The sequence below is a fragment of the Chrysochloris asiatica genome, unplaced genomic scaffold (assembly GCF_000296735.1).
Source record: "Chrysochloris asiatica unplaced genomic scaffold, ChrAsi1.0 scaffold00005, whole genome shotgun sequence".
NCBI lineage: Eukaryota > Metazoa > Chordata > Mammalia > Afrosoricida > Chrysochloridae > Chrysochloris > Chrysochloris asiatica.
In genome coordinates this window covers 39004080-39025275 of record NW_006408523.1, presented here as the reverse complement: position 1 = coordinate 39025275, position 21196 = coordinate 39004080, and positions in this window count along the sequence as shown.

The following is a 21196-nucleotide window of genomic DNA, read 5'->3' as shown; positions in this document are numbered from 1 at the left end:
ATCAAGGTTCGGAACCCTACCCAGAGAAACAGTGACACCAGAGATGGAGGCAGAGACAATGACGTGGAGAGATGGAATGGCTGGGGACTCTAGACCCAGAGACAGAGAGGGGCTGTTTGCTGATGACCAAGGAGCAGGCTTGCAGGGTATACCCTTTGGTTGGTTGATGATGCATGGAGGGAATTATAACCATGGCAATGAAATGATATATGATAGAATGAATGTAAAGCTAATGTTCTCCCATGTAAACAATCACATAATTCACAATAAAACATAAAAAATTTAAAAAAGCCAGGAGATTATGTTGAAAAAATTATGTATGTGTGTGTCTTTTCTAAAAGTTGATTCAAATGAAGTCTGTAAAAAAAAAAAAAAGCTACACAGGAAAGAACACCATTGCAATTCAGTTATTTTTTAGGAATGCTGTTGATTATAACAATAATGCGTCTCTAAACTTATTACTCTACCATCTTTATTTAAAGTAGATAATGACAAAATATATTTATTTAACAAAAAGTGTTAATTCCTTGAAAAGAACATAATTTTCTAGTTTTATTTGTGTGGCAAGAGAAGATTGCTTGTTTATTTGCTATAATTAGGCCTGTCACATGTGAGATGGTGTGATGAGCATTTTGTCTGAGATTTTGATAAATTCATTGAATGACATGAATATCCTTTAACTTTAAAAATCACCTCATCTAATTAAATGAAATTTTTCTGATAAATGGGCTTGATTTTGTTTAACCTTTGATTTAATCAGATGCTTCATATCCTATAGAAAATAAAACCTAAACACTGTTAAAAATAAAGAAATCTCTTTCATGATATTTTTGAAATATTTATTGTGTTTTAGGTGCAAGTTTACCCAGAAATTTTGATTTCCATTTAACAATTTTTGTACAAATTGTTCCTTGACACAATTTCCATAATGTGTCAGCATTTTCATTATTTCCATTCTGTTTGTTTTGTTTCCAGTGATCTAGTTCTCCTTCCCCTCCTAGTCAGCTTAGCTTGGTTTCTGGGTAAATGTTGACCATTTGGTCTCATATATTTGGTTATTATAATAAGGCTGAAAGATGACCTCCAGAAATAGCTTCAGTCCCAAATCCAAAGGATATCTTTATCTGATCTTAGAGCAATAACCTCAGGTTCCTCTAGTCTCTATCAGTCTAGTAGGTTTGTTGGTTTGTTGGTTTGTTTGTTTGTTTGTTTGTTTGTTTGTTTGTTTGTTTAGGAATTTGAATTTTGTTCTACATCTTTCTCCTATTCAATTTGAGACCTTCTACTAGACTTCTGGTGTGGCACTGTAGAATAAATATTGGACTGCTAACCACAAGTTCAGCAGTTTAAGCCTACCAGCTGCTCCTTGGAAATCTTATACAGGGTTGCTATACATCAAAACTGACTTGAGACACTAAACAACAACCAAACCAGTTCTAGTCCTAACAGTCAGTACTGATAACCAGACATCATTAGTTCTTGTTCTCAGGCTAGAAGAGGCCGTGGTTCATGTGAACTATTAGTCCTGTGGACTAGTTTCTTCTTTGTGTCTTTGATTCCCTTTATTTTCTTTTGCTTCACATGACTGAAAAACAAAAGTTCTATATTAGATGGCTGCTTGCAAGCTTTTAAGACCCCAGAGGCTACTCAACAAAGTAGTAAATAGAACATTATCTTTATGAAATTTATAACAATTAATTAAGTTGTCCCATAAGGCTATGGTCCTAAGACTTTTAACCCAGCAAACCAAACCCTCAAGTTGATTCGGTCTGTTTATAAAGTTACCAGATCCATCCTCCATGTGCTTTATTAATTATATATATGTGCAGCACACACAAACATGTACATATGCCTACAGATATACCTGGAGTTCTGGTATGGTGCTATAGGATAAACACTCAGCTACAAAGTCCATTTAAACTGCAAAGTTGGTGATTCAAACCTACCAATTGCTCCTTGGAAAGCCCATGCAGGGTCCCTATGAGTTAGAACTGACTCGATTATACTTAACAAGAACAACACAAATACACCTATACATTCCATTACTCACATACGCCTTCCTATACCAATATATACATCTATATCTACTTATCGTGTGGCACTTGGAAACCTTATACAGGGCCATTATCAGTTGGAACTGACTCAACTACATTTAACGACAGCATGTACCAATATGGAGTCCTGTTGCAGCACTGTAAGATAAGCACTGGACTGCTAACTTCAAGGTGGGTGGTTCATACCCACAAGTCATTCCTCAGAAGCCCTATACAGGGTTACTATGAGTAGGAACTGCCTTGACAGCACTTAACAACAACATGCAACAATCTGCCTATTTTTGATTGCTGTTATTATTGTCGTAAGGAGACCTGGTGTGGCGCTGTAGGATAAGCACCGTACTGCAATGTCGCTTTGAACTGCAAGATCGGTGGTTCAAACCCACCAGCTGCTCCTCAGAAACCCTGCATATGGTCACTATGAGTTAGAACATACTCAACGGCACTTAACAACAACTATTGTTGAAAAATTGTAAATATAATATTTAATGAAATTGTCCCTTTTTCTTGCATACTTCTTAGTGTCTTCATTTACAATTGGTCAAAATTCAAAACAGAAAGCATCTACTGGCGCTGTGGGTTAATGCGTCAGACTGCAAAGCCATTTGAACTGCAAGGACAACGATTCAAGCTCACCAGCTGCTCCTCAGAAACCCTATACAGGGTCACTATGGGTCGGAACCGACTCGACGGCACTTAACAACAACATTACCCTCCAGTCACTGTAACTGTCTTAGAACATTGCCTTTTGTGTGAAAAGCTCTTCTTCACTTTTTATAACAGTTGTTGTTATTGTTAAGTGCCATCAAGCATGGTGACCTTTTTTGATCTTCAACAGTGCGATTGTTAAGGTTTGGTGTCTAGTTGACTGGACCAGGAGTTAAGACATAGTAATCCCCCACAATGAGATCTGCTATGAGCATTTAATCAATTGAAAGGAAGTTTTCAGGGGGGGCGGGGGCAGTAGGGGTAGGCACGGGTGCCTGCTTCTAATCTATTGGACACTCAAGCAAAGCTTGCTTGCTTTATGCTGAGTCTGGCTCCTGTGTCTGGTTCATTATCTGATCTCCAGCTCTGTGGATTTAAGCCAGCATCTTGCTGTGTTGTCTGCCCATTCTGGGAGTCATCAGCAGCCTGTTATCTTACCTGACGACCTTGAATTTGTTTCCCTCTGCAAACCCTGAGTTGCCAATCTTGGAATCATCTGTTCCTGAAGCTACATGAGTCAGGAAAAGTCTGCAGTCTGACATCTGACCTACAGACTTGGAACCTGCCCAGCTCTATAACTGTGTGAACCATTTCCTAAGTAGAAACCTCTCTCTCATTTATATCCAGTCACTCCTAGAAACCCTACACAGGGTTGCTATGAGTTAGAACTGACTCAACAGCAGTTACTAACAACAAAAATATATAGTATGTTGTTGCTATTGTGAAATGGAGCATAGGATCTGACTTACAGCAACCCTGTGTAAGGTTTCTAAGGAGTGGCTAGTGGGTTTGAACTGCCTCGCTTGTGGTTAGCAGTTCAGTGGTTGGATCCACAATCAACACTCATGGAAGTAACATCAAATGATGTATTGCATTAGGCAAATCTGATGCAAAAGATCTCTTTAAAGTATTAAAGAACCAAGATTTCACTTTGAGGACTAAAAGGCACCTAATCCAAGCCACCATGTATTTTCAATCACCTCATGTGCATGTAAGAGTTGGATAATGAATAAGGAAAACTGTAGAAGAATAAATGCTTTTAAATTACTGTGCTGGTGGTGGTGGTTATGTACCATGGAGTCAGCTCTGACTTGTAGCAACCCTGTACAGGGTTTCTGAGGCTGTAAATCTTTACGGGCGCAAAAGCCTCATCATTCTTCCATGGAACAACTGGTAGTTTAGAACTGCTGACCTTGAGGTTAGCAGCCCAATTCATAACCACTACGCTACCTGTGCTGGTGAAGAATATTTAAAGCACCAATGGATTGCCAGAAGAACAAACAAATCTGTCTTGGAAGAAATACAGTCGGATTATTCCTTAGAAGTAAGGATAGTGAGAATTCGTCTCTCATTCTTTGGACAAGTTGTCAAAAGAGACCAGTCCTTGGAGAAGGACATCATGCTTGGTAAAGTGGAAGATATTTGAAACAAAGGAAGACCCCCAACAAGATGGATTGACCCAGTGGCGGCAACAATGGGTTCAAACATAAAAACAATTGTGAGGATGGCACGGGTCCAGGTAGTATTTCTTCTGTTGTACATATGGTCATTATGAGTCTGAACCTAACATAAATGTATATGTTTCACTGGTTTGCTTCTCTAGAGAAACCAGCCTAAAACAAAGAGTAAATGCTTCAAGTCATCTTCATTGTCAACAAGCAAGTTGTGTCATATGCATATCACAAGTTGTTAAATGAAGCTTTCTCCAATCCTGATGTCACATTCTCTCCTTATAATCCGGTATCTCAAATTATTTGTTCAGTAGACAGGATGAATAAGTACATTATGCATGCTGAGCAAATAAAGGTACAACCCAGACAACTGCCTCTCCTAATTTTTAAACTGTGCTCTGTTTTATCGATTGCTTCTTGGTCTATGTACAAGTTCTTCATGAGCACAATAAAGTGTTCTGGAATTCCCATTTTTCCCAATGTTTTCTATAATCTGTTATGATCCACACAGTTGAATGCCTTTGCATAGTCAGTAAAACACAGATAGACATTTTTTTGGTATTCTCTGCGTTCAACCAAGATCCATCCGCAATCAGCAATGATATCCTTCATTCCACATCCTATTCTAAATCTGGCTTAAAGCATTTCCCTGTTGATTTACTGTTACAAACGTTTTTAAATGATTTTCAGCAAAACTTTACTTATATGTGATAGTAATGATATTGTTCAATAAATTCTGCATTCCATTGCATCACTGTCCTTTGAAATGGGCACAAATAGGGACCTTTTCCAATAGGTTTGCCTGGTAACTGTCTTGCAAATTTCTTGGTATAGATGAATGAGCACTGCTAACATTACATGCACTTGTTGAAACATCTCAATTGGTATTGCATCAATTTCTGGAACCTTGTTTTTCATTAACACCTTTATTGTAGCTTGAACATCTTCTTTCAATACCATTGACTTTTGATCAAATATTTTCTCCTTAAGTGGATGAACATAGATCTTTTCTTTTTGGTACATTGACTGTGTATTCCGTCTGTCTTCCCTTGATGCTTCCTGTGTAGCTCAATATCTTGCTCATAGAATCCTTCATATTGTAACTACAGGCTTGAAAATTGCTCCAGTTCTTTTAGCTTGAGATTTTCTAACTCCAGGTCTTTGTACATTTCAAACCTCCCTGTGAAATCTTCTATTCAGCTCTTTTCTTCCATTTGCTTTAGCTTCAAGAATAAGTTTAGAGTCTCTTCTGACATCCACTTTTGTCTTTTCTTTGTTTCCTGTCTTTTTAATAACCTTTTGCTTTCTTCGTGTATTATATCCTTGGTATCATCCCACAACTCAAATAGTCTTCAGACAATATTCAATGCATAAAATCTATTGTTGAGATGAGCTCTAAATTCAGATGGAATGGTTGTAGTTTGGTTCTCATGGATTTGTTTTCATATTCTTCATCTTCAACTTGAATTTATATATGAGCAAGTCATGGTCTGCTCTACAGTAGGTCCTTGACCTTATTTTGGCTTATGATATTGAACTTCTCCATCATCTCTTTCCATAGATGTAGTCAGATTCATCCCTGTGTATCCTATCTGGTAAGGCCCATGCGTACGTTGCTGAAAAAAGAAGATATATTTACAATAAGTAAGTTGTTTGCCTTGTAAATTCAATCATGCAACCTCTAGCATAATTTCTATCACTAAGGTCATATTTTCCAGCTACCAATCTCTCTTGTTTCTAACTTTCATATTCCAATCACCAGTTATTATCAATATACCTTGATTGCATGCTTAATCAATTTCAGACTGCAGAAATTACTAAAAACTTCAATTTCTTTATCTTTGGCACTAATGTTGGTGCATAAATTTGAATAATAATAGTATTAATGGGTTTTCCTTGTATGCACCATGGATATTATCCTATCACTGATAACAATGTACTTTAGGATAGATCTTGAAATGTTCTTTTTGATGATAAATGTTACACCATTTCTTTTCCATTTTCATCCCTGGCATAGTAGAACATGTGATTGTCTTATTCAGGTGTGTGCTAAAGTCTGTGGCTATTATTGTTATTATCATTGTTGTTGTTATCATTGTTAGGTGCCATCAATTTTCAATAGTTTTTTGTATGCATTTTGGAGCTCTGTCATTGTTGTTGTGAAGCTCCATCAAGTTGGTTCTGATTTATAGTGACCCTGAACAGAGTTTCCAAGGTTATAATCTTTGTGGGAGCAGAAAGCCTCAGATTTTTCCCACAGAGCAGCTGGTGGGAGCCAACCGCTGACCTTGTGGTTCACAGTCCAACACTAATCCTTTGTTACTGTTATATCTTCTTAATGAATTGACATCATTATATAATGTCCTTTTTCTCTTATAATGCATTTTGACTTGAAAGCTATTTTTTTCAGAGATGATTATTGCCACTTCTGCTTTCTATTTATTACTGTTTGCTAGATATATATTTTTGCCACCCTTTGATTTTTAACCTATTTATAGCTCCATGTCTAAGTTAAGTCTCTTGCAGACAATATAACTTGGGCCATATTTCATTATCTATTTTGCCACTCTTTGTTTCTTGACGGGTGAATTAAACTAATTTACATTTGTGTAATTATCAATAGGTTTGAATTAAAGATTGCTATTTTGTTATGCCTTTTTTATGTTGTGTTAATGGTTTCTTCGTTCCGCTGAGTTCTTTTTATATATGGACTTCTTTCGCATCCTTCATTGCTTTTGTTTTTTGTGTTTGCTGAGTCATTTTTCCTTCATTTTTTTATTTTGGTGAGTAGATTTATTAGTTTTATTTGTGATTACTCTGAAATTTACCTTTATCTTCCTAAGTTTAAAATAGTCTGTTTTTTCTTGCTATGCCTTGACTTTATTTCCATATGAAAGTTCTATAACTACTCTAAGAAGACCTGGGTGTGTATTGGGGTAAGCATTGCACTACTAACCACAAGGCCAGAGATTCAAATGCACCAGTGGATTTTGTAAGTATTCAGTAAGTTGCTGAGTCAGAATCAGCTTTGTGGTTAGTATCCTGGCACTTAACCCACAGTGCCACCAGGGCTCCTTGTTTACTCCCCAAGACCCTTGAAAATTCTCAAGTAGAGAGTCTCATTTTGCTATATTTATCAATTTTAAAACAATGTCTTGTGACCTTTATCCAATCCCAATTAATACCTTCCTTCCATTCCACTGTACTCTTACTCCTCAACTTTTCCAACCTCCCTGACCTCCCATTTTGATAGACTTGCCTTAAATTAGCCTCCCTAGGGCATTGCTTCCTCTTAGTACAGTAAGAAAACTGAGCTTTCTTATCAACAGATGGTTTGGGTAATATTTTTGGAAAACCAACATTGAATAAGCACCATTATCATCACCAAGGAGCTCTGGTAGCATAGGTTACGAATTGAGCTGCTAACCTCAAGGGCAGCAGTTCAAAACTTCCAGTGGTTCCATGGGAGAAAGATGAGGCATTCTGCTTCCGTAAAGATTTGTAACCTTGGAGACCCCGTGCAGGGTCACTATGTGTTGGAAATGACTCTACGGTACGTAACAACAACAACAACAACAACAATTATCATCACCATCATTGCCAACATGAATTGAGCCCTAAGTATACGCCAGGTGTTTACTAAATACTCAGTATACATAATGAACACATCCCTTCTACAAGTAGAGTATTTATAAATAAGAAGTTAGGTAATAAAATATAATATATGATAAAATGAGATTTCAAAATAACTTCCATAAAGATTTTATATTTTCTACTGCTCTTCTTCTTAAAGATTGTGCACATCAAATGGACCCAAGTCAAAGATCTTCTAGAATCAATGTTTTTGGTGGGTGCCCCTGGAAGCCACCTGCCATTGCAGTGGCATTGGCCTTCATGGCTCAGCTCAGTTGGTTTCTATTAAAAGAATCCCAATAAGGAAAATAAATTTGACTCTTCTTTTGATAATAATAGAAGACAATCTTCTCACAAAAAAACACAAGCAGATAAAATAAGGATGTTAGAAGCATGAACAAAGCAAAGGTAATGTTTAAAGGAGGAAAAATGATGCCTCCATTTTGGCTTCCAAGTAAAAAAGAATAGCTATCTCTATGGCAAACAGAGAGAGGAAAGGGGAGGGTGAGTATCTCAGCTTAAATAACTGTATATTGTACTTTCACGTTGGCAACGCTACACTCGTGACTGTAGCACCAGTCGTAAGAATTGATTTCCAGCCACACACCTGAACAACTCACACCTTTGCCTTAATTCACTTTTCCTGCTGAGAGCCAAGAGCAGCGGCAGCCTTGCCTAAGAGAAAGGAGGCCACAACACTATCTGAGGAGCCGCATGCTGCATTCATCAAGTTCCAGCTAGAATTTGCAATTCTTCAAGAGACATTTAGGACTATATGAAAATTTTAGAGGTAATGGGGAAAGAAGGGAAGAGATTGTGAAGCAAAAAGTGGAGTGTCAGAGGGCACTTTTAATGTGAAAGATGCATGATAGTTTCTCATAAGTGAACAAGACAGCTTGCCTTAGCCAGAATGAGATAAATAGAACTGTAACTTCCAATTGCACCCTGTGAAGGGAGCTCTCATCCTGAAACTTAGGGATTTTCAATGTGATGGTCATTTCCAACTAGTAAAAATCTTGGTGGAAACTGCAGCACCTGATTTGGAGTTATACTGTGGTGCTATATAGGATAAGCACTGGACCCCAAGATCCGCAGTTCAGACTCACCAGCCAATCCTCAGAAAACCACTACAGGGTCACTGTGAGTCAGAACCGACTCAACGGCACTTAACAACAACTATTGTTGAAAAATTGTAAATATAATATTTAGTGAAATTGTCCCTTTTTCTTGCATACTTCTTAGTGTCTTCATTTACAATTGGTCAAAATTCAAAACAGAAAGCATCTACTGGCGCTGTGGGTTAATGTCCCAGACTTCAAAGCCACTTGAACTGCAAGGTTGGCAGTTCAAACTCTCCAGCTGCTCCTTGGAAACCCTATACGGACAGTCCTATTTAGTTCTATAGGGTCACTATGCATCAGCATCAACTGAATGGCAATGGGTTTTGGGGTTTTTCATATTAATAAGAAGAGCCCTGTGGTACAATGATTAAGTACTTGTCTGTTACTGAAAGGTCAGCACTTCAAATCCACCAGCCACTCTTTGGAAGAAAATGTCGGCATCGCTTCCATGAAGATTGCAGCTTTAGAACCCTTATGGGGCTGTACTGAGTTACCCTATAGGGTCATTATGACTAGGAACCAAACTGATGACAAAGGGCTAGTATAAATGTGAAAATTATCCATTTTAACTTTAGCATCAATTTCCCAAAGCTAGCATGAGGGATTCTACAATCCAGGGATTAAAAAACCTTGTTAAAGGGGGCCTAGATGAAGTTTGGTTTGGTTTGGTTTGGTTTTATTCCTGCTTTAAAATATTTAATCTCCTATCTGTTTCTGCTGTTATCAAACTAGTTTTATCTCTAGGCCCCTTGGACCTCCACTTTACATTATAGACATCATCATTGGTCTCCTGAATGCATGTAGACAAATCTGACCTTTTCTAGATTTTTTTCATTTCAAAAACTTTTAAATATCCCTTACCCAGCCAAAATGAAAGCCAGGATTTCTTTTTGAAAGCAAACTGTTTCTCTACACATATTCCTGATTTTAAAAGTAAAAAAAAAAAAAAAAAATGGGCCTGGTTAAAATGAGAAGCCCTGGGGTAGCACAATTGGTGACGCACTGAACTACTTACTAATCTGCTCAGTGCTGTCTGAGAAAGCAGAGAGATCTGCTTTCACGGACTTGAAAATTCTCTGCAGCAGTTCTACTCTACACACTTGGATTGACATCCAGTCATAATGGACTTGGTGACACACACCAACTAAAAGTATGAGAGACTCATTGTGAATATAATACAATAGAGTCCTGGTGTGGCGCTGTGGGCTAATGCCTTAGACTGCAAAGTCGTTTGAACTGTAGGGTTGGTGGTTCAAGCTCGCCAGCTGCTCCTTGGAAATGCTATACAGGGTTGCTATGGGTCAGAATCGACTCAACGGCATTTAACAACAAGAAATGTGATATTACAGAATGGTTATAAGAAATACTTTGTCCTTTTTACCCAAAGACCTTCAGTTAGTATCCTTCCAGATCTAGTCTGTCTTCCACCCACCAGAGCAAAGCTGTGTTTATTCCCACTGATACTGCAATTTTCTTTTAAGAGTAGGAATGGCTTTCCTTTTGATTCTGAATGATTAACATTTCCATGGTAAGCATGCCCTGCTAGTGTTGTTCTCCCTACTATACACCTAGATCCCACTTGGCTGAAAAATGGGCCACAAGGGTGAGTTCCATTCCATACCAGAACGGTGGCCTAAGGGTAAAGTTCAGAATTGGGAAGGAGAGTGGAATGAAAATAAGAACCACTGAAGGAAGCAGTCTAACTGCATGAAGGGGATTACAATCATTGAAAAGAGACAAAGCATATGATTTGTTGAATGTAAATTTGGTGATCTCTCTGTAAACCTTCACTCAATTCACAATAAAAAAAATTACAAAAAAAACCCAAAAGAGTAGGAACGGTTTGGGACTGTAGGATAAGCACTCGACCACAGGGTTGGCTTTAAATGCAAGGTAGGTGGTTCAAACACCACCTACTCCTCGGAACGTCTATACAGGGTCGGTATGAGTGAGGACCAACTCGACAGCACTTAACAACAACAACATAGAATAGGATGGTGTCCTGGTGTGGCTCCATAGCATGAGCACTTGACTACAAGGTCAACTTGAACCACAAGATTGATGGGTCAAACCCACCAGCAGCTCCTCGGAACCCCTGTACAGGGTTGCTATGATTTGAACCGACTCAATGGTGCTTAACAACAACAACACAGAAAAGGAGACTTCTGAAAAATGTTAGGATTTGCAATTCAATATTTAGGAAACTAAGAGGCTTCCATCTAAAACTGAAGGAGCAGGACCAAATCTTGCAGTGACTGATCTTCACAAAATGAATGAGTGTAAGAGACAAAGTCTGTTTGTCCAGTCCTCTTCCATCACTTCTTCATCTCTGACTCAACAGATTCGGATTGTCTTGTCTCCATCCTCCAGTGACAATTTCCTCCCCCAAATCCAATGTTCTCAATCCCCTGTCTTCAATCAGCAGCCGAAAACTCATTCCCAGCAAACTGTTGAATAATGGCTGATAAAGAGCCTGGGATACAATTCATGTCCATTCTCAGGAGCTCAATAATTCCTTACTTGTGAAAAGACATTTTCCTTTTATCATCAATTAATATTTAATGGGTTGCTGCTTCTTTATATTACTTCCATCCCAAACTATTTACATTCTAAAACTCTCATCTCCTCCTCCATCCCTTGCTTCCCAAAAGCCTCCCCACTCCTGTTTGGGAGTTGTGAATTGCAGATGGCAACTGCTAAGGATGCAGTTCACCTGTTCCAGTCACCAAAGGCAGCCAGGAGCAGCCACTTGAAAGCAGTCCTTCAACGGCACTTTCTGAATGAGAAAAGGAAATTGAGTCTTATTGACTGTGAGCTTTCTTTCAGCTCCTCAAATGCACCACCTACTTCACTCAAAGCAGCCCAACCCCCAAAAAATAGCTGATGATGAGTCTTCCTGGAACACCCTTCATTCCCTATCATCCCAAGGTCTACCTTTGCCTCCTGCTTCCAGTCTCAATATATATTTAACCATTTCAAGATCTTTGCTAACCACTGCACATATACATTAAGTGAGTTCTTTTAGCACTTGTCCTGTTTTTGAGAGTCAGCACAACTTATCCTGTTTCTATCACTCCTACCATCACATACTCAGGTGCTCTTCCAACCAAATTGAAAAGACCACTGGGATGGATTCAGAGTTGTCTTCTATGGATAGCAAATATTTATCAACTAAATAAAAGTGTTTGAATCTTTTATAAATCCGCCATAGCATGTAGCAGATTTTTCTAAAACAACTGTTGTTAAGTACCATGGAGTCGGCTCCGACTCATAGTGACCCTGCACAGGGTTTCTGAGGCTGTAAATCTTTACGCTCGTAACCACTACACTACCAGAGCTCCTTGACACAATTGTTGAGTGCCGTAGAGTCGGTTCCGACCCATAGCGACCCTGTACAGGGTTTCCGAGGCTGTAAATCTTTATGGGAGCAGAAAGCCTCATCTTTCTCCCACGGAGTGGCTGGTGGTTTCGAACTGCTGACCTTAAGGTTCACAGCCCGATTCGTAACCACTACGCTACCAGAGCTCCTTGACACAATTAGCATTCAATAAAAAGTTTATATATTAAGATCACTGAGGATGCCAGCTAAATTCACCACTATCCCAAAATCAACTGGAAAAACCTGATATTTCAGTGGACTTCTTGCTACTTACCCTAGATAAAAGCTAGAAAGAACACTACTACAGGAAATTTTTTTAAAGTAATATACAATGGGGAGCCCTGGTGTGGCACAGTGAGTTAATGTGCTGGACTGCAAGCTCGGTATGAACTGCAAGGTCAGCAGTTCAAACTCTCCAGCTGCTCCTTGGAAACCCTATACCAGGTCGCTATGAGTCGGAACTGACTCAAAAGAACTTAACACAACAATATACAATGGAGAATAAATTGCTAAGCTCAAAAATAATGTTCTCTTTCTCTTTCAACTCCTACTGTTGAACGTCTCCCTTGTCAAAAGGAAAGATCACTAGATGCACACCCATTTAAAAATGAGTCACCCTGCTAGGTTTTTTAATAAGAAAAATATTATTTATATTCTCATCCATGAATATGTAGCTAATATTGACTAATGGGAAAAGTAAAAGGGAGAAAGCTAAAACTTGTTAAAACATATCCATTGAAATTAGGGTCATATATAAGAAATTTGTTTAAAATTTTCTTTTCTGAGACATATCCAAAAGTCTAGAGGGCATATTGAATAATGAAAGTGTGAGCTATTGGGATTTGGTTCTGGTTTGTATGTTGGCACAACGCATAGTTTCCAGCATGGTTTAAAATATTAAGGAATTTTCCTGTCTTCCTTTTTCTAGTAGTCTCCAAAATTAAAACAGTTTCCTTTTCTTTGTGGAGCAATACAAGCTAACCAAATTATAATCTAATATTTTTATTCAATGACTTGGAAAGGCAAGAAAATGCTTGTTTGGGGAGTTGCCTCTACAGAAACAAAAAGAAAGGATCATATCAAGAGGATCTTAAAAAAAAAAAAATGATAAAACAAAGAATTCCAAGGATTGTCACTATCTGATCTGCATAAATAAAAGATAATAGCTTTAGTGAGCTGGCCAACCTTTCTGCAGAATAGATCGGTCTGTAGAGAGTCATGTCGGAGAAACTGCAGGTCATTATGGTGGAAGAAAGCCTATTTCTCATTTCTATTAAAGAATGTGTCTGTTCAGGGCTTGATTTGGATCTCAGACATCAATGCCCACAGAGCTGCACACCTTGTTAAGTCAATTGCTGCACATGCATGCTTTCCCTACTACACCCACAGATTTTATCATTCACAGCTCAACCATTATGCAACTGTGGGTTTTCTTGACTTAGAAAAGATAACATCTAGTTAGATGAGAAATAATCAAATAGGAAGAATTGAATCATAAAATTTGCTAGTCAAAAAGAAAATGTTTTCTAATTTTGTAGAAACAACACTAATTACTTTCCCTTTAAGCAGTACTTGCTACATCAAGAGAAAAAAGGTAAAACTGATCCAATTTTTGTTTTGTATACTTGATTCTCTTCATTATCTGGTTCCAGGCAAAATGGGTTGTTCAAAGACAGTCTCTCGAGACCTAAGCAATGGAAAGTTATGCATTAAGAAATAAAATGAAGACAACAAGCTAACTACAAGAATGGTTACATATGGAAGAAGAAACCAATGAAAGACTCAACACTTAGAGCGTGAATAGATAGTACAGTTGCAGTTAAAAGGTTGTGTGAGGCTCACAAGGTAGCTTTAGCTTTCCTGGGGTTCTCGCCTTAACAGGTCTGCACCGGTACAAAGTCATTGTGTCTGTTCACTCAGGCATGATCAGGCCTAGCTGAATTTATTTGTACTGATAACCCCATTGTTGTTGTTGTTGTTGTTTGGTGCCATAGCGACCTTATGCACAGCAGAACGAAACACTGCCCCATAGAGCACTAATTTTCAAATAAAGTCAATTAATTAATTTATGATGGAGTTCTGGTGTGGCACTGTAAGATAAGCACTGGATTGCAAGTTTTCAACTTACCAACTGGTCCTTGGAAACCCTGTACAGGGTCCTCATGAGTGGACCGTCTTGATGGCACTTAACAGCCACAACAATTGTATAATATAGTAGGAAGAGTTCTGAACAGAAAAGTTAGGATTCTGGTTCCAGTTCACCCATTACCCACTCTGGAACTCTATGTGGGTCACTTTGTCTCTCTTTACTTGTGAATTTTCCTAATCAAAACTGAGAGGTATTAAAAGTTTATTCAGATCAATAAAAAGAACACTAAGACTTTAAAACTAAGTGTGTAGAAAGCAGAAATGTTCTTGTTGTTGTTGTTAAGTGCCATTGAGTTGGTTCTGACTCACAGTGACCCTGTATAGGATTTCCGAGGCTTTAAATCTTCCAGGGATCTGAAAGTTGCATCGTTCTTCTATGAGGGGTTAGTAGGCTCAAACTGCTAATCTTATGGTTTGCAGTCTGGTGCTTATTGTATTGAGCCACTGCGTTCCCAAAAGACAGGAATAGAAGAATGTAAAGTATGATGTGGTTCTCAAACAAAAGTCTAGGCAGCTTGGGAGTCCCCAGCTGCCTTAATGATGGAGAACTTGTTTCCAAAATGTCCCGCAGTGTCAATTTTAGGGATGATCTGAAAGCGTATGAAAGGAAGGCTCCCTTTGCAGAGTATTACTGAACCTGTGATCTGAAGACCTCACAGACATCGTAGACATATATTATGGGTACTTACTGCCTAGAACAAAGGACTCTGGTAGCACAAATGGCTCAGCAGGGCAAAGAATTGTGATTTGTTACCCTAAAGATTTCTTTTTTTAATCTCCATGGAGTCAATTTCAGTTTATAGTGATCCTATAGAACAGAGTAAAATTACCCTGTAGGATTTCCTAGGCTGTAATCTTTATAAGAACAGACTGCCACATCTTTCTCCCATAGAAAGGCTTGTGGGTTCAAACCACCTATCTGTCAATTTGCAGCCAAGTGCTTAACAATTGCACTACCAAACCTCCTCAAACTTGACTAGGAGGCACCTAACAACACTGCTGAGAAAAGTAGTTTTCAATGGAAATGAGATTGCCCTTTAGGGCAGGTTTTAGAAATTTGAGATGGGGAATGTTTGTCCCAATGATTGAAAGCACTCTTTTTGGTGTTAAGTGTTGTACAGTTGGTTCTAACTCATAGAGATACTGTACAGAGTTTTCGAGAAGCAGCTGGTGGGTTTGAACCACCGACCTTATATTTACCAGTCCAGTGCATATCCCACCACACCATTACTGGCATTTAATGGTCAGGGGCATGAGCACTAAGTCTCTTGCAATACACAAGATCATTCTGCACAAGGAAGAATTATCAGAACAGTAAGTTTTAGCATATCGCTGTTCTAGTGAAGATATGTTTATAGTTATATAATTTCTTTTTTAATATATACAACTATGAATGTGGGGCATGGGCATATAGGAATCAAAATGATGAAAACTTCTTAGATATTATCAAACATCTTAAGGTAATGAATCACTGGGCCTGGGAGCTAGGGACCATAATCTCTAGGACACCATGGTCAATTGGCATAATATAGTCCACAAAGACAATGTCTACATGCTTCTTTGTTGAGTAGTGACTGGGATCTTAAAACCTCATGAGTGACCATTTAAGGTGGAACTATTGGTCTCACCATGTGCAGAAGAAAGAAGAGTGAAGAGAATTGAAGATGGTCAGAAGCAATTAGTCCAGTGGACTAATGGAATTTGTGAACATAAATCTACTTGACTCTGAGACCAGAAAAACAAGATGGTGCCCAGTTACCACTACCAACTGCTATGAAAGGGATCACATCAGAATGTCTTGGATAGAATAGGAGTAAGTGAGGAACGAAACTCAAAATTATAAAAATAGACCAGTTTTACTGGTCAGAAAGAAACTGAAAGAACCTGAGATTATGGCCTTTGGCCACACTTCAGGTCTGGAAAGGAATTCACCCTTATGACTCAATTTTTTCAGTCAAACTGTAGATATGTATGAGGGTAAGTCAAAAATTAACCACACTCTGGAGATAGAATTTATTTTAATCAACTTTTAGAATAAACAAATACATCATTTTTCTACCTAATCTCCTTGCTTTTTGTCAATGCACTTTGTCCTTCTGTCACCAAACTTTCATATCTCCTTATTAAGAAATGTTTTAGGCTGAGCTGAAAGCCACAAATACACTGTTATGAATCAGAGGTGAATCTTTGTCCTCAAAGGACTGCTTTCAGTGGACCAAACAGGTGAAAGTCTGATGGACTATAAAGAATATGCTTTAACATCTCAAAACAAAGTTTCTGCAGTGTCAACAGTGTGTGCAGAGGTGTGTGGGCAAGCATTGCCATGCAAGATCACAATGCCCTTGGATAGCACTCCTCTGCATTTAATCTGAAGTCTAAGCTTCAGCTCATCAATGAGCATCTCACTGTAATTAGCACTGTTGATTGTTGAACTTTTTCCTGATAGTGTTCCAATACTGGCCCTGGAAAATCCCAGGAAAACTGTAAGCATCAATTTTCCAGCTGATGGTTGATTTTTGAACTTTTTCTTGGTCATCGATTAAGGATGTTTCTATTCCTTACTCTGCCATTTACTCTCAGGTTCGCAGTGATGAATCCATGTCTCCTTACCAGTAACATTTTTTTTTTTTAAACTTTGACCCTTCTTCAAGTATAGGTCCAAAGTTTTTTGCAGATGTCCAATTGCTTCTATTTATGTCTTCTGTGAGTTGTTTCACTACCTATCTCACACAAACTTCAAAACTCAAATCTGTCATAGGAAGAGTCATGGTTGATTTGCACATGATTTGCCTCATATGCCACTGTCATTCATGTATTCAACAGATTCATTTCACATGCATGTTCAATATGTCTTCAGTCTTGGACACCGACGGGTGTTTTAATATAACCACAACGCAAATAATTTTTTACTTGCCCTCATCTGTAAAGCAGACAACAACATTAGTAAGGAATACTCACCATGGAATAGTCAGTCATTCAAAATCAAAAGGGCAATATTTACCTAAGGACAAAGTTGAGCAGGGATCGGAAGGTAGATGGAATGGAAATAGGAACCACTGGGAGAAAGAGGAATAACTGTAGTTGCATGAAGGGGATTGCAATCATTGAGATGAAATAAAGTGTATGATTTTTTCATATAAAACTGATTTTCTTGTCTGTAAATCTTCACTCAATTCCAAAAAAAAAAAAAAAAAGACTGTCACAGTTTGGGGAAATGATATTTGAGCAGTGATAGTTGAGTCAATAATAAGATATTCATATCAGACTGTATTTATGGCTAGGGAATTCACAGAGAGTCTACATATGAGGACAAATACCATTTAAGAATGTATTACATTGCTTTTACTTCTCCCACATAAAAAACTAAATAATCCTGGTGGCATTGTGGGTTAAACCTTGGACTCTGACCACAATCCCACCAGCCTTTAGGAGAGGCTGCCATCTCTTATAAAGACTACAGCCTCAGAAACACTACAGAGGGTCGCTATGAATCATCTCTAATGCTGTCTAAAGTAGGTATTTGAAATGAACAAATCATTGATTTTGCAGAATTCTATCATATGTTCTCCAGCATCATTTCTATCACCAACGCCATATTTTTCAACTACTGCCCCTTCCTCTTTTTTCCCAACCTTTGCATTCCAATCACCAGTAATGAGCAATGCATCTTGATTGCATGTTTGATCAACTTCAGATTGAAGAAGTTGGTAGAATTCTTCTATTTCATCCTCACTGGCTTTAGTGGTTGGTGCATAAATTTGAATGATGGTGATATTAACTGATCTTCCCTATAAGCGCATGGATATTATCCTATGACAGACAGTGTCATACCTCATGACTGATCTGGATATGTTCTTTTTAACGATTAGTGTAACACCATTCCTCTTCATTTGTCATTCCCAGTATAGTAAACCATGTGGTTGTCAGATTCAAAATGGCCAATACCAGTCCATTTCAACTCACTAATGCCTAAGATATTGATGTTTATGCATTTCATTTCATTTTTTTTACAACTTCCAATTTTCCTAGATTCATACTTTTAACATTCAATGTTCTGATTATTACTGGATGTTTACAGATGTTTCTCTTCATTTTGAGTTGTGCCCCATCAGCAAATGAAGGTCTCACAGGCTTTACTTCCACATGCTTTATTCCATTCACGTCATCACTGTCAACTCTACTTTCAGGAGGCAACTATTCCCCAGTCTCATTTTGAATGCCTTCCAACCTGAGGGACTCATTTTCCAGCATTATATCTGACAGTGTTTCTCTGCTATTCATAAAGTTTTCAGTGACTAAATATTCTAAAGTAGTTCATCACTCCTTCCTAGTCTGTCTTCATCTGGATGCTCATCTAAAACCTGTCCACCATGGGTGACCCTGCTGGTACTTAAAATATCCATGGCATAGCTTCCAGAATCACAGCAACTCACAATCCACCATAGTATGACAAACTGACAGACGAGCGGTGGATGATGACCTATACTAGATGGCAAAAAAGAATTTTAGGGGAGTTCTCAATAGACACAATGAGAAAAATATAGCCTGTCCTAGAGGTAAAATGGATATGAAAAAATTGGAAGGGAGAAAGTGGAAGGAAAAGCATGACTGATCTTTGAAGCTCCTGAAAATGTGTAGCCATCTCAGTAAACTGGAGGCAGGAACTGGTCCTTCATCCCATTTGAAACCGTGGGAAGACTACACGTTGTAAGACATCCACGCCCAGAACATAGTAATCACAACAGAATAGATGTGGCAATGTGGCATGTTTAGGTATCACACCAGAAATCATAGCACTATGTGGAAGATGTGGAATAAATCCAGATATCCATAGATGCTCTCATAGAGAAGTTAAACAATGACCAACAATAGAAGCAGAAAGTTAGCCACAGGCGGTGCTGCTGAGAGCCAAGTGATCCTGAAGCAGAAGCTGTGGGACAAATGGTCAAATTCTGGCTAAGTAAAGAATGTGGCTTAGATCCGCATGAATGCTATGGAGGAGGAGCCCTAACTGTGTCAAGGGAGCAGACCACATGATCCCCCAGGCACAGACATCAGCAGTTGAGCCAGTCAGGACCACAGTGATCATGTGAACAGGAATATCTACACAAAAGCCATCAAGGATGCCAGGCCCAGAGCACAGATCCACAGAATTATGTGAATATTCCCTACATCTAGAATCCTTTCCACATAAGGCAACAAGAGCAGAAAAAATGCGAATGCTTGAGTAAGAAATTTTTTATCAAGTTTCTCACTCTGCCTAGAAAAGGCAGAGCTAACCTGAAATAAACTGTGAAGGAGCTTTGGTAGCGTAGTGATTACAAATCAGGCTGCTAACCTCAGGGTTTACAACCTCAGCCTTAGAAACCCTGTACAGGGTCACTATGAGTCGGAACCAACTCCATGGCACATAACCACCACCACCACAAAACCACACTGTGTTGTTGTTGTTAAGTACCACAAAACCACACTGTGTTGTTGTTGTTAAGTACCATGGAGTCAGTTCCAACTCATAATGACCCTGCTCAGGTTTTCCTAGGCTGTAATTCTTTACAGGAGCAGAATGCCTCATCTTTCTCCCGCGGAACCGCTGGTAGTTTTGAATTGCTGACCTTGAGGTTGGCAGCCCAACTCGTAACCACTACGCTACAGAGCTCCTGTAGATACAAGGATACTTTTAATGTCTAAGTCTCCACTTCATGCCAAAGTAATCCTGCCCCCACTTCCCTTTCTGACACCCAACATCCATCTGTCATCGCAACTTTGAGTGTTGCGATGATGCTGGAAGCTATGTCACCGGCGATTCAAAATTAGCAGGCTTGCCCGTGGTGGACAGAGTGAGCCTACATACGAATTTCCACTAAGAAGAAAGGCTTACAGAGCTACTTCCAAAAATAAGGCAAGGAACACCCTATGGATTACAACAGAATATTGTCCAATACATGCTGGAAGATGAGTCCCCTAGACTGAAAGATATTCCAAATACACAGTGGCATCAATAATGGACTCAAGCATACCAACCTCTGTGAGGTGGGATGAATCCAGCAAAATTTCATTCAGTTAAATATAGGTTCACCGTACACTGGTGCCAACTCCATGCTAACTAGAACCACTCTCTATGACATTACCAAGCAAAACAGAATATAAACAAGCACCTTTTTGGGAATTGGGGTCAACATCTGAGTTTGTCAAGTATTTCATTTGTATATTTCTCTTGAGTATGTTCCCCTTTCTGTCACAAACATCTTCGACTTGACAGTAGGAGCCAAAACTGAATGACTATCTGGCACACAGCACTATATTTATCATGAACCTAAGCTATTACAATTAAAGCAAGAATAAGAATGCCATCTACTGGCGTGCAAAGCAGCAAAATCTCTAACAAATCTGCATTTCGTTTAAATGGGAAAAGATAAAAAAGGAAAACCACTTTGTTGCTTTCCTATGAAGCAGTATAATGCCTATCTTATAGCACTACACCAGGACCCCATCCTAGGCATTAGTACGTTGAAATGGACTGGTAATGACATTTTGATTCTGACAATCATACAAGTTACTATGCCAGGAAAGGCAAATTCAAGAGCAATAGTGTAGCATTCATCATCAAAAAGAATAGCTCAAGATCTATCTTGAAGTACACCGATGCCTGTGATAAAATCATATCCATATGCCTACAAGGAAGAAAATTTAATACCACTATTA